Source organism: Papaver somniferum, chromosome 6 (assembly GCF_003573695.1).
Source record: "Papaver somniferum cultivar HN1 chromosome 6, ASM357369v1, whole genome shotgun sequence".
Taxonomy (NCBI): domain Eukaryota; kingdom Viridiplantae; phylum Streptophyta; class Magnoliopsida; order Ranunculales; family Papaveraceae; genus Papaver; species Papaver somniferum.
The window spans coordinates 161,846,467-161,860,998 of NC_039363.1; the positions used below are offsets into that span (position 1 = coordinate 161,846,467).

Genomic DNA, 14,532 nt, shown 5'->3' on the forward strand with positions numbered 1-14,532 from the left:
CACTTCATATTTCCTTTCAGTGACGTCCATTTGAGGTACAGATTCGAGCAGAGATAGGACGTCACTAGTATGCATCATCATAGGAATCTGAGTTAAAGTTCTCCATACATGCTTGAAAGGGGTCGACGGATAGAATGTTAGTCAACGAATCTTGTATTAATCCTTCAATCATATTAACTTCATGCACATCATCATCATCAAGATTCACAGGTTGTTGACTAATATCGAACACATTCAATTCTACCGTCATGTTGCCAAAAGACAGTTTCAACACTCCATTACGACAATTAATGATCGCGTTGGACGTAGCCAAGAAAGGACGTCCTAAGATGACAGGAATGTGACAGTCTGGGTTTTGTACAGGTTGAGTGTCTAAGACAATGAAGTCTACGGGAAAATAGAATTTGTCAACCTTGATCAAAACGTCTTCGACCACTCCACGAGGAATCTTGACAGATCGGTCTGCCAGTTGTAGAGTGATAGATGTTGGCTTCAACTCCCCAAGACCTAACTGCTCATAAACAGAATATGGCAGTAGGTTAACACTTGCACCTAGGTCTAATAACGCTTTATTGACCGTGTGTTCTCCTATAGTGCAAGAAATTGTTGGACATCCTGGATCCCTAAACTTGGGTGGAGTTTTGTTCAGAATGATGGAACTCACCTGCTCAGCTAAGAAAGCACTTTGTGCACATTGAGCTTGCGCTTTTGAGTACACAAGTCTTTGAGGAATTTGGCATAAGCAGGGATTTGCTTGATTGCTTCAAGAAAAGGAATGTTGATGTTGACTCTCTTGAACAGATCTAACATCTCATTGTAATGGGTACTTTTCTGTTGATAGATCAATCTTTGAGGAAATGGGGCAACAGGAGAATGAGTTGGCAAAGGGACATTCACAGCAGTAGAATTGTCAGGCTTTCCAACTTGCTCAGATTCTTTGGTTTTCTGGGGTTGTGGAGACAGCGTGGAATTTGTATCAGATTCATTAGGTTCGCCCACTTTGTTCTCGATGACTTTACCACTTCGGAGGGTGGTAATGGCATGGACTTGATCGGAGAGGTTTCCTTGCAGGATGAAGAGCCTGTTTGAAATACACTCTTGGATTTTGTTGGGGTTGGCTCGGAAGTTTACCCTTTTCTCTCTCACTTATGGAATCACAGATTTGACCCATCTTTTGATCAAGACTTTTCTGACTTTGCACCAGACTCTGGAACATTTCCTCTAGGGGGATAATCTCTTGTCGGTATTGTGTTGAGGATATGATTGTTGTTGAGAGTTTGATTGTTGTTGAGGGTTTCTCGGGTGTTGATAACCTTGATTGTTCTGATATCCCTGATTGTTTTGATAGCTCTGATTGGGTTGAGATGGTCCTCCCTGAGTGGGTCCTTTTGACCATGAAAAGTTAGGGTGGTTTCTCCATCCTGGATTGTAGGTCTGTGAATAGGGGTTATGTTCTTGTTTTTGAAACATGGCATGTGCCTGTTCAAGCCTAGATTCCTGGACTGCAAGCAAATCGGGACAATTTTGGAATTGATGGTTGGGATCGTTACAAGCGGCACATACAGACGAAGCGACATGTTCTCGGAGAGTAGTGGTGGAAGGTTTTGAATTTTTATGTAGTTCTAACTCTTCTAATCTCCTAACTATTGATGCCATGTTTGCTCTTCCCTCGAAATCTGCTTCAATCCTAAAAGCCTTCGCTTCGGATGTAGTCTTTCTGGGTTCACGGATGGATTCCCACTGTTGCGTCTTTTCAGCTACTTCAATCAAGAAGTCCCAAGACGCATCAGCAGTTTTGTCTACGAATAGACCATTACACATCGACTCAACCGTTGTTCGGGTGGACACATCTAGACCTTCATACAAAATTTGCACAAGTCTCCATTTTTCAAAACCATGATGGGGACATTGGAGCAATAATTCATTGAATTTCTCCAAGTATCTAGCTAAGGTCTCACCCTCTAATTGCACAAAGCTATTCAGACTTTGACGAATTGTCGCAGTCTTGTGATTCGGGAAAAACTTTTTGAAAAACTCCTTTATGAGGTCATCCCATGTCATGATGGATTGAGGCTGTAAAGCATAAAGCCAGGCATTTGCCTTATCTTTCAGGGAGAAAGGAAAGAGCCTTAACTTTAGGGTTTCGTCGGACATTTGAGTGAAACGCAGAGTTCCACAAATTTCCTCGAATTCTCTCACGTGGTGGTACGGGTTTTCATTCTCAACACCTCTAAAAATAGGAAGCATCTGTATTGTGCTCGATTTCAGCTCATAATGGCCATTATCCTCGGGTAGCACAATACAAGAAGGTTGACTGGCTCTAGTTGGGTACATATAATCCTTGAGGGTACGGGGTTCTCCCATTGTTTCGGATTGATCTGGGCTGTCTACCTCAGAACTCAGAATTTCGATAGGTTCTTCTTGATTAATTCTAACAAGTCTGTTTGTTTGGTCTCTATAGGTCACAGTCATGTCCTTGTAGGTACCTCAACTAACATGTTGGTCAGACAGAGCAATCGGAAACAATTTGGCCCACAAGGGTTACGAAGATTTGGTTTTGAATGGGTTTTGGTTTTAATAAGGGATTTTGTTTTTGGTTTAAAATTGGGCTTTGGAAAAAAAAAATTTGAACTAAACCTAGCATAAATTAGCACAACCCATAAAAGAAAATAAAAACAATAATAATAATTAAGACAAGCCCATAAAAGAAAAAGAAAAAGAAAAATAAAAGAAAAATAAAGACAAAAAATAATTACAGTCCCAAAGAAAAAGAAAAAGAAAAAGAAAATAAAGGAAAAATAAAAATTATTACAATCCCAACTAAATAATTAAATTAATTATTACAAGCCCGAATTTGAATTTAAATGAGGCCCAAGTGGGTTAACTCATGGGTTAGGCTTACTTGATTTTTGGAGGGAAGCCCAAAAATAGGCTTTTGGTCCCCTTTTAGTTGCACAACCCAGTTGGGCTTTAGGATCGTCCTAAGTAGCTCACGCAGCAAGCCCAGCAACAGCAGTTGGGTTTAGCAGCCCAGCAGAAGCAACAGCAACGAAGCCCACCTCAGTTGGACGAGCCCAGCAACTTGTTGAGATGCAGCAGCCCAAGAGCAACAGCAGCACAGCCCAGCGGCAGAGATGCACTAGCTTTGGGCTTGGTCTGGCAGCAGCAGCAGCTTCCTTGGCCAGGTTCAACAGCAGCAGAAACTCACCAGTCCCAGCGGCAGCAACAGCAACAGACAAGGTTTCAGCAGCAGCAGCAGCTCAGGTGGCCAGCAACACAGTTCTGCAGCAACTCAGTGGCACCTGCAAGTGAACAAGAGTGCAATGATCTCAGACAACTCTGCAATGATCTTGTGCAAAGATTGCAAACGCAGTGTGCAATGATTGCAAGGCAGAAGCTGCAATGATCTTGACAGAGATGCAATGGTAGATGAAAGACAGCAAAGGAGATCAGCAGATGGCAGCACCACTCCCCGGCAGCGGCGCCAAAAACTTGGTGTGAAAATGGAAAACACACAAAAACTCTTGCAAGTATACAAGGCCAAGTTTTAGTATAGAAGGTAAGCAAGGGGTCAGTCCACAGGGAGTGGGAGCATAAAGAAGTTAAACTATGCTGGCAATGGGTGCAAAGCACTATGGCAGTGAGCAAGGCAAGGTAATATGGCAGATGCAAAGAACCAAAACAGTTAACAAACCAAAGCAGTTAACACAAGATGGCAAAACAGCAAAGATTAAATGGCAGAGGATATAAAATAAAAATAGCAGGGAACCAAGGCTGTAAGCCAAGGGCAGGGGGAGTTTGTGCACTAATTTCAGTGCACAACAACTTCAAAATGCAAGAAAAACAGGCAAAACAGGCAAGGAGATAAACTGAACAGGAAGCAAAACAGAACTGAATTTAAGTGACTGTAAAAGGGATTGTGGCTAAGCTAAGGCTTAGTATCCACCTTGTGTCCTAATCAAACAACATATTTCTAGGTTGAGTTGAAAATCCTATGCATATATCTAGAATGGGAGGAAAACTAATTTGCTCACTAGTTTGCCCCTAGCATTGACTGTCTTTTGACAGAACAATCAATCACAGGCACTATGAGCATTAACCTCTTCCCATTGCTCAAGCAAAACAGGGCAAGGAGTTAACTATCCTAGCAACTTGTCATTTGACAGTGCATAAGGCTTCAACTGAGCCTTAACTTAATGCTACTTAGCTCATGCTCAACATATTACATACACAAGCATTCATCATACAAGATAATTCAAATAACATACACATAACATTCAACTGTCAACTATGATAAAGGGACTGAATTTGAAATTGTAATGAAAATTTCTTCAAAATGTCTCCTGGCTAGTCCAGAGATCCCCTTCTATTACACACCCACCCATCTATTTATACAAACAATAAATTTTAACCTAAAATCCCCCAAAACAGTGAACTAGGGTTCTGACAAAAAGTGAGATTAAATCACCTCATACATTGAAAACTACTCGAGAACTTTCACCCATGCTTCCTTGTCGTCTGCTGATGCTACCCATGCCTTCGATTTATCCTCTAACCTCACCTATTTCATCAACTCCTAACCTAGGGTTCCTGTGAGATGAAACGATTAGGAGGTGATGTAATAAGTGGCTAGAAAAGTAGGTCTAAGTGATGATGGCTCGAGTAGTGATGGTTGAATGATTTGGGGGGAGAAGATGGTGGAGTGATTTGGGGGGAGAAGATGGTGGAGTGATTTGGGGGAGCGTCGCTGTTGCAGAAGAGGGGAAGAAGGAGATGGCTCGATGGGTTTTGGTTAGGGTGCGTTTGGTGTGGGTAATAGGATTAGGTTGCTTAGGTGTTAAACGGGATCATCAAATTTGATGTTTTGTGAAGGGAATCCGTGGGATGATAACTTCTGAAACGGATCTAACGGCGAGATGGAGACAAATTATGAGCGACCGTTGGATGCAAAAATACAACGAAACTAACAGCTCAAGATGGAGTTAGGTGCTGTAGTGTTGGTACGGTGCGTCGAAATCTGATGCATGATGACGCAGCGACCGTTGGATGATGGAATGGATCCAATCTTACGGTTAAGAAGGAAAACGGGTTTGGGTATTGAATTTTGGGTTTAGGATATGGATTTGGGTTTAGGAATTGGATTTGGGTTTAGGAATTGGATTTGGGCTTAGGTAATCTTGAGCCCACTTCTTCTTTAAGAACAATTTCTTCCTTTTTAAGCCCATTTTTATCCTTGAGTCTTCCATAACACATTCTTCACTTCTTTTCCGCTAGAGATTCCACCGGCTTTCTCCCGTGTCTTTGCTCTTTTGGCTCCGCAACTCATCTAATCTTTATTTGGTACCTAAAAATACAAAATTAATTAATAAAAATATTTATTCTTGAAAACAATGAAAATACAGAATATGGGATAAAATGTAGAATTAATGCACAAAAGATGAGTTAAATGCCAAGAAAAATATATAGAAATATGCACTTTTTAGCAATCATCACTTTTGTGGTTTGATTTAGTTGTGCATTCCAATTAAATTAATCATGGGTTTACTTGTGATTAATTTGATTGAGTTTTGAATATATAAAATCATTCCTATGGTTTTTGGTGTCCAATTAAAAATCCTTCTTTTCTTTCGAAATTAAGGTCGCTCTTGTTGTTCTTTCGGGAATGACATCAAATGGGGGAGAGTTCTTTTGAACTTGTGTTTAATAGTAATATCTTGCGGGGTGTGCTGTTGTGGAATTTTATAGGGGTTATCTTGTATCTTAAAACTCCTTGATGAATGCATTTAGCCTCGGCTTTATGATTGCATCTATATTAAGTTGGTATGTATTTTTTTCTTTTAGTCTATGAAACGTCTCTTCTCGGAAATTTCATTAGGATCCCGTTCTTGTACCTTTGCCAATTTTATTGACAAAAAGGGGGAGAATTAATGTGTAGTTCTACTACATATACATATGGTTTTCGGATCATTGTGTAAGGGGGAGTAGTTTCCATGTGAGATGGAGTATTGACTAAGGGGGAGTGATACATATCATTGTAGTAGTATTGTTAAAGTCGTGATGCAATTGGACTTTGATGTTACATAATAATACTATGTCACTGTACAATGATGATCGAGAATCTCGATTTCTCTCATTGTTATAGCTACGGATCTTCAACAACGGTGATGCTAAACTTACAACCTTTGGGATCATGGAGTACTTGGAAAGACGAAGATTTCAGAGAACGTTGAAGATTAGACTATGGAATAGGAGCCACTAAAGTTTATCTTTTTTGTATTCCATATTTATTAATAGTTTTTTCACTAAAATTGACAAAGGGGGAGATTGTTATAGCATAGCTCGGTCGACCTCGCATGCGTTGCTATATCAAGCATGTTTGTCAATGTTAGTGATCAAAACTATGAGTCTTGATTTCTAGTCTACATAGCTAAGTCTCGGACTAGGATAGAAAAGTGTAGTTGAGCTCAAGGACTTCATGGCGATTCATCATACAACGACGAAGATCTACTCAAGGAACCGTGGAACTTCATCAACAAAAAGGTATGTGGAGACTCGAACTTATCTATCACTCAAAATTCTATCTCTTCTATCTCCTACTTCTTATGAGACAAAAGTCGTATGCTATATAGACTGGATCATACACATTTGATATTTCGAACCGAGTATATCTCGCCTATCTATATATTGAAATCATGTGTTGGTAAAGCGTTTCGCTTTGATCGGGTTTATCTTCACCTAATGACGAAAGTCATATTGTTTCAATCACTTTGAAAATCGCTTTGACGAGAAATAGTGTAACAACTATATAACGTCCTCTAAGAATGTTTCAATGGTTGGAATGAGTTTAGGTCAATATAACCAATGATGGATATAAGCATTGTGTGGTAACACATATGTGCATAAGTCATATTCCTTAATCCGAAGTTTCCTAACTTTGTTGATTGAGAGAAACCGGAGGACTTGGATTTGCCAAGTCCGCGAACTGACGGAAGTTCTTGTTCCGAGAATTTCTGCTAGAATTCCAAATTCGTTCGTGTAGTACAAGTCCGCGAACTGGCGTAAGTCTCCTTGCCAAGATTTTCTGCTGAGTTTGGAAAACTCTGTCGGTGGCCTTAAGTCCGCGAACTTGTTTGTGTACTTGAGTGGGTTATGATCTAAAGACGTGCTCTGAACATGAAACTTAAATTACTAAGGAATGCAGTATGCAAACCGTGGTTATAAAGTTCATGAGCCGGTTCAATCGAATCGAATCATCTTTGTTTCAATTGTGTCTTGTGTAATTACATAAGATCTCATAGCAATTGAACAACTCTCTAACTAGTTCAGTTGAGTTAATTGAACTAGTTATGGTGAAGAAGAACAAGGTTAATATGAAATGCTCATATGGTTAACCTTTTGGGTTACTATGTTGAACCAACATACACGTACACGTTTGGGCATGGTTTTCACAAACCCAGTAAACGTATATCTCAAATATGTATGACAAGCTAAGTTTTCGGTCTAACGATTGAGAAATATTAGCTTGAATCTAAATCAGGTTTTCATCTAACGATGAATATTGATTGCTTTGTAGGCAAAACCCTGATTTGAAGACTATATAAAGGAGACATCTAGCATTGGGCAAAACTAATCCCCACACGTCTGTGTGATACTAGTGCGCTCGCTAGAGTCGATTCTCCTCTAACCTTTGGTTTTCTTCTCTAAAACCAGGTTAATGACTTAAAGACTTCATTGGGATTGTGAAGCCAGACCGATACTACTTTTATCGTAGTTGTGTGATCTGATCTTGCATCTTCTATCGTACGAGTACAATCTTATTGATTGGCTTGAGATCGTGAGAGTTATCCGATATGCAAGATAAAGAAGTCACAAACATCTTCGTCTCACTGTTTGTGATTCCTCGACGTCCTCTTGTTTATACAAGTAAGACTGTTGTGAGGTGATTGATTAATCTAGGTTGTTCTTCGGGAATATAAGACCGTATTATCAATTGGTTCCTGTTCACCTTGATTTCATATCATAAGACGGAACAAAATCCTAGGGTTCTTCTGTGGGAGACCGATTTATCCTTTGATAGACTTTTCTGTGTGAGACATATTTAGTTATTATCAAGTCTGCGATTTTGGGGTGAGATTAGCTAAGGGAATCAAGTGTGCAGTATCCTGCTGGGATCAGAGGCGTAGGGATTACAACTGTACCTTGAATTAGTGGGAGACTGATTGGGGTTCAACTATAGTCCAGTCTGAAGTTAGCTTGGAGTAGGCTAGTGCCTGTAGAGGCTTTATACAGTGTGTATTCAATCTGGACTAGGTCCCGGGGTTTTTCTGCATTTGCGGTTTCCTCGTTAACGAAATTCTGGTGTCTCTGTTATTTTTATTTCCGCATTTTATTTGTTATATAATGGAAATAATACAGGTTGTGCGTTTGTGATCATCAGTTAGAAATCCGACCTTCTGTTGTTGATTGATATTGATTGATCCTTGGACATTGGTATTTGGTACCGTCCAAGTATTCCTTGTGTTTGATTAGGACTCGCTGATTTCTATTAGCTTGAGTAATATCAAAAACAAGAGAGAGATATTAAATCCTTGAGATACTTTTATCTAGATTGAGCCTGACTGTCTAGTTGATTCTCTAGCAAAGTATTTCGGAGTTAGTCCATACAGATTGCTAAACAAAATATTGGGTGGTGTTGTTAGACCCCCGCTTTTTCAGAAAGTGTGTTACCCATTTCTGTGATGTGCCTATGTTTTCTCTCAGCCAAGCCATTCTGTTGATGTAGATAAGGACAAGATACTCTATACACAATCCTAGATTCATTTAGATACTCCTTGAATTGTCCTTTAACTAATTCCAAAGCATTGTCACATTGAAAGAATTGAATAAGTAGATAATATATTTTCAGAAGTAGTTTTAAAATGTTGAAAGCAAGCCAAGCTCTCAGTCCTGCACTTTAGTGGATAAATCCAATGATATCTTGAAAATTCATCAATGAAAAAAAATATAATACTTAAATCCAAGAGAAGAAATAATTGGATATGGACCCCAAATATCACAGTAAATCAAATGTAAAGGCGAAGTTGTAGTTCTTTGGATATATAAAATGGGTGTTTATGATTCTTTCCTAGTTGACAAGCTTCACACAAACAATATGAATTATAATCCACTTGAATAGAAGTCGTGGCAGCAATCTTTTGAAGTACCAAAGGTGAAGTATGACCCAATCTCCTATGCCATAGAGAAGTATCTTATTTGGATGTTGTTGCAGTTAAGGAAAAAAATTAAGACCTTCCATGGGATATAAATTGTTCTTAATATTCCCTTCAACAAGAATCCTCCTAGTCTTGACACATTTAATCTCATAGCCCCATTAAAAAAACTCCGCAGAAACCTTGTTATCCTTTGTAAATTTTGCTATTGACAACAAGTTTTGTTTTATAGTAGGTACATATAAAACATCATCTAAATGAAACTGAGTACTATTTGTATCCAGTATTATATTACATGTTTTCTCAATGGGTAACATTGTACCATCTCCAACCATAACTTTTTTTGAACCAGTATAAGCCTTTGTATTGTTTAAAAGATGAATATCTTTAGTTAAGTGACTAGTGACCCCTGAGTTTGGTAACCAAATAGAAGCAACATTTGGGTCTGAAGATGTTGGATCAACAAAATTCACTTGAATAGCAGCAAATGCCCGTTGTAAAGTATTAGAAGTCGTCCAACACCACCAGATGAATCTTGAGAAGTAGTTGTAGAAGTAGTAGATTTATTTGGAATATATCTGAAACGACACCTATTTTTAGTATGACCTTTCTTTTTTACAAATCTGACATTGAACCTGACTAAAATCATTCACAACTGCTTTGTTCTTATTATCATGCTTTAATCTTGAACGGATGCATTATTAGATGAGTTCTTAGCATAATATGTTGAATTTTGAGTTTCAAAAACAGACATAGACTCAGCCTCTTCTTCTTTAAGCCACTGTCCATGATGTAATAATCTTGAAATCACATCACTAAGAGTGATGTGATTATCTAATTGTTTATAATATTTTCCTAATCCCACTAATGCATACATGACCATATCAGATTCATCTACTCTTTCTCCTATAACAGCAAGAGAATCATTAATTACCTTCAAATCATCAAAATATGCAGAAATACTTTTGCTACCTCTTTTGAGAGAATGCAATTGACTCCCAAGAAGTGATTTCCTAGCTGAAAATTACTGAATAAACTTCTTCTCCAAATAGAGCCAAATTTCTCTTTCAATTTGAAAACCAATTACTCCTATTGAAATTGTCTCATCCAAGGTAGCATTCAAACATGACATAACAAATCGATTCATCTTGCGCCAATGTAGATACAATAAATCTGATAAAGTATCACCATCAAGATCAATCGTAGCAGGAGGTGGATGAGAACTTCCATCAACCATCTCATGCAAATCTGCAGTGATAAGAATATACTCAAATTGATTTTTCCAAATCAAATAGTTAGAACCATCCTCTATGAGCTTCACAGAGACGAAATTATTAATGTTTTGAAATGTGGAAAAAAAATTAGTAGTAGCCATATTCGCTCAGGAACAAGACCTTCAAGAAATGATTAAAGATGATGAAATCCGTGTTTCAAACTAATACAATTGAAGAATTTGACCTAAATCTGTATTCAAGAAATATGAAAAGATTGAATAAGATTTGAGACCCAGAATTGACAGAAGAATTTGATAAAGAAAATATTAGTGATTATACGAGATAGTAGAGATGATTGTAGAAATATTAAGAGATTGTAGTTGCAGATGAATTTGGTGTTTTAAGAAATTTTGAATCGATAAAGAGATGGAGAATCAAGATATTCTTTAGAAGTCTGATACCATGAAAGATTTTATTAATGAGTAATAATGAAAATCTCTATTGATGTTTTTGATAAAGAAACGGGTACAACAAGAGTGCCTTATAAGGCTGACACATACAACAAACAGTACAGGTTGTTAACAGTTACATCTCTAGTAACAGAAAAGTAAATGTGTGAAACACACACTTACAAAGTACAAGTGAAACACACACTCTCACTCAGACAGATTCAAATAAACACTCTGAATCACTTACAAGTACGTCATAGAACTCTCACTCTGAATCTCTTTTTTCCATTGTCAAGGTTTTACCATTATGAATTTTCGTTGACAGGGTTTTAATGAGGCAACATATGCAAGTCTTTTTTTTTTCAATTTTTTTTTTTACAACATATGCTAGGCTACCAACCAAAACTCGGTATGAGTCGTGATGTAAGCAAATCTTATCTTATTTATTTTCTTTAAAGTCGATGAGGTGATCCTGGTGCACCTTGAGGGCACATCCCTAACTAGGGCAACCTCTAAAGTGCTAGCTCAAATCATTTAACTTGTTGCTTCCAAAAAGAAAAAAAAAAACTTGTTGCTTTTAAAAATAAGTTAACTTGTTTTATTAAATATAAGCTGATTATTTTTCAAATAAAAATAAATAAATAATGCAGTTATTTTAGTCAGGCACACCTAAATATTTAAAAATCGGTCATGATCAATAGATAGACTATGATTGTTGCTCATTTCTGTTCTGGTTTTGCTCTCCGTCAAACAAAACTCTATTTGAAACCACTGCAAACAGTTTATTTACACGCTCTTACATTAACAACAAAACTTAGAAACAAGTATATGGGATCCTTAGCACATTGATTTTTTTCTCGAAAAAATAGCAGCACCATTGAATGAATTCATGCGATTGAAGCCAGTGAAACTTGCAACAACCAACTATACAGAAGCAAGCAAAATGGTTCTTGGAATCCCTAATTTAAAGCCTATTGATAAAAGATACTCAGAGCAGATAATGGCAGTTTTGAACAACTCAAAATCTTGTCAAGAGATTATTCCTGGTAAGGAATTGTCATTGTCGCTGTTTCTGTCATTTGTTGTTGGTGTGGTGGTGCTGGAAGAGTATCTCCAGATTCCTGCTAGTAAACTACCAAAAAGTGATTGGAATACACTAGATACTGCACATGGTACAGCCGTCAGTGGATTTCCAAAATGCTGACCGGCAAGAACTAATCCAAGTGCTGAGTTCTACAGTAGCAGAGAGTAGTGAGGATAGTGTTAAGAAGAAGAAAAAAAAGTAGTGGTGGAATCAGAAAGCGCAATCGCTCACCTGCATCCCAACCTCGATGGAGATAGTGCGAGAGGATGACTCGTCAAGTTTAAGCATCCTTGAAAGTAGGTAGCCAAGTGTATATCCAAGCCCGTGAAGGAGACAGCTCGCAAGTACCAATTGTCGACCAGACGTAAGAATTGCAGAAGCATTTTGGGCTATTGCATACCACATAAAGCAGCTACGGTTAAGACCGCAACTGGTGCATCAATGGAGAAACCATCTCAACAAACTTCGGCAAAACTGATTCAAAAGAGCACCAACCAGTACAGGAAGAAGCACAACCTATGCAGAACGAATAGAGTATTGTTAAAACAACCAGGATAACACACTGTTTAATCTACATCAACTGCCCACTAAATTTCAGTGTCAATATTACATTTTGTTTCCACTAGTTATTGCTATGTAACCATAATCGCTTCTCAGGAGCTTCAATGCTTATAACATATTAAAATTTAACGTGTTTTATTTGATCAAGTATCAGGGAATCCAAGCTATTTAAACCTCTGAAACAACAATTACTCTCACCTGCAAAGTTGAGATAAGTAGTCCAGCTGCATCCACTGCAACATATTGCCCAGCAAGTTTTGCGGTCAGCAAAGGGGTCATTACCTGAATAAGAAATATTCTCATATTCATGAAGACACAAGGTAAATGACGGAGAAGAAAGCTGTTTTTTAACGAAAATATATCAATACCACAGCAGACACGGTGCTCAATGCTGTCATCAAGACCGAGAGAGCCACATTTCCTCTGAAATGGCATTTAAAGATGTTAGCATTTCTCTGCTTTTGTCAGTGGAAGAATTTGGAACACAAGAATTCTTTGATTGCACATACCGAGCTATGTACGTTACAATGTTACTTGCAGTTCCTGTATCGCAAAGAAAACACAAATTAGATACAAACGTAGAAAGTGAATAATTCGAAATAGAAAATGAGAATAATACCCGAAGGAGAATACCTCCAGGGCAGCAAGCTACCAGTATCAGCCAGCTGCATAATAAGAAGGTAAACCTAAGAGCTTGCTCACAAAGAAACCTGATAATGGCATTACCTGCAACAAATCAACATTACCCACCCAATTTATTCACCATTAGAACTATATCTAGGCTGTGCTCACCATAGTCAACCAATTCCCTTCAGTTGTGGGCAGCAACACAGGTTTTATACATTTGACATAACATTTATTCAAAATTTATCAATGAGTGACACTGGTAGTATCATTTTGCATGCTTCTTAGGCCAATAGTCAACCTTAAATATTAAACCAAAATACCAACCAAATTAGATTGCCAGATTAACAAGCGAATGATCAGTTTAACACTCAAACTTACCGAATGGAGAAAATCAACTCAATTTGTGATAAAAAAATGTACGACAAGGCTGGTGTGTTGTACATATGCATTAATTCTAAGAAAAAAGAAATCAATCAACCAAAAGAGATAAAAGAAAATTCTCAAAGGATTAGAAGAATACTGAGTACTGAAGGAAAAAGCCACAGAGCAGTTCTTTGGGCATTGCAAGAGCTCCGCGAAGATCACCAATAGTCAAGGTCATACCCATTCCAAGCATAATGACAGTAATTCCTACTAGAGTCAATTTAGGCTGAAGCCAATTGAAGGAATTTGGTTTCAGGAGGCCAAGGACACAGGCCAATGCAACCCAAATAGGAAATGCTGTGGATAATACTTCACCCACCAATTCAATCCATCTTCGAAAGTTACCAGAATGATTTTCTCCATCTTCACTGGTGGTGGTAATGGCCGAGTTGGATGACTGAGGCGAAACGATTGATGATAACGAATTTGGGTTTCTCGTACTAGCGATTGGAATTGTTGGGATTAATTTTATTAAAGAAGTGGAAAGAAAAAGGGGGGTTGTAATGGGTAATGCTTTAGGAAATGAAGAACATTTGGTGATCAAATTGGATGGAGAAGAAAATGAAAATGTTTTGGTATCAAGCTTTACTTGGACTCTTCTTGTAACTGTCCACCCACCATTACTCAAACAGCTGTTCTGCATCTCTCTCTCAGAGTTTCAGTCGGATATTGCACAGCCACACAAGACAGCGAAGTAGAAGTTCGTCACGTTTGACTAGGGCTGCACATACTCCGGTACGGACCGGTTCTCTTATGAAACCGGTGTGTACTTGGTGTTGGCCGGTACCTCTTTTTGAGGACCGGTACCTGTACTTGTACCTGGTGTTGTACCTGTACCTCCGGTACCGGTCCGTTACAAGACCGGTACCGGTTTTTTTACCAGGAAAACGTTACAAATTAATACTAAGTTATACAACATTTTCATATGATCAATGTATCCAAAATAAGTTCAGGTTGCATACATA

At 38.2% G+C, this 14,532-nt stretch overlaps 1 pseudogene; it reads right to left on the reverse strand.

Moving 5' to 3' along the window:
- Nucleotides 1-11,606: 11,606 nt before the first annotated feature.
- On the reverse strand, nt 11,607-14,266 carry LOC113289945 (annotated as a pseudogene).
- Nucleotides 14,267-14,532: the final 266 nt, after the last annotated feature.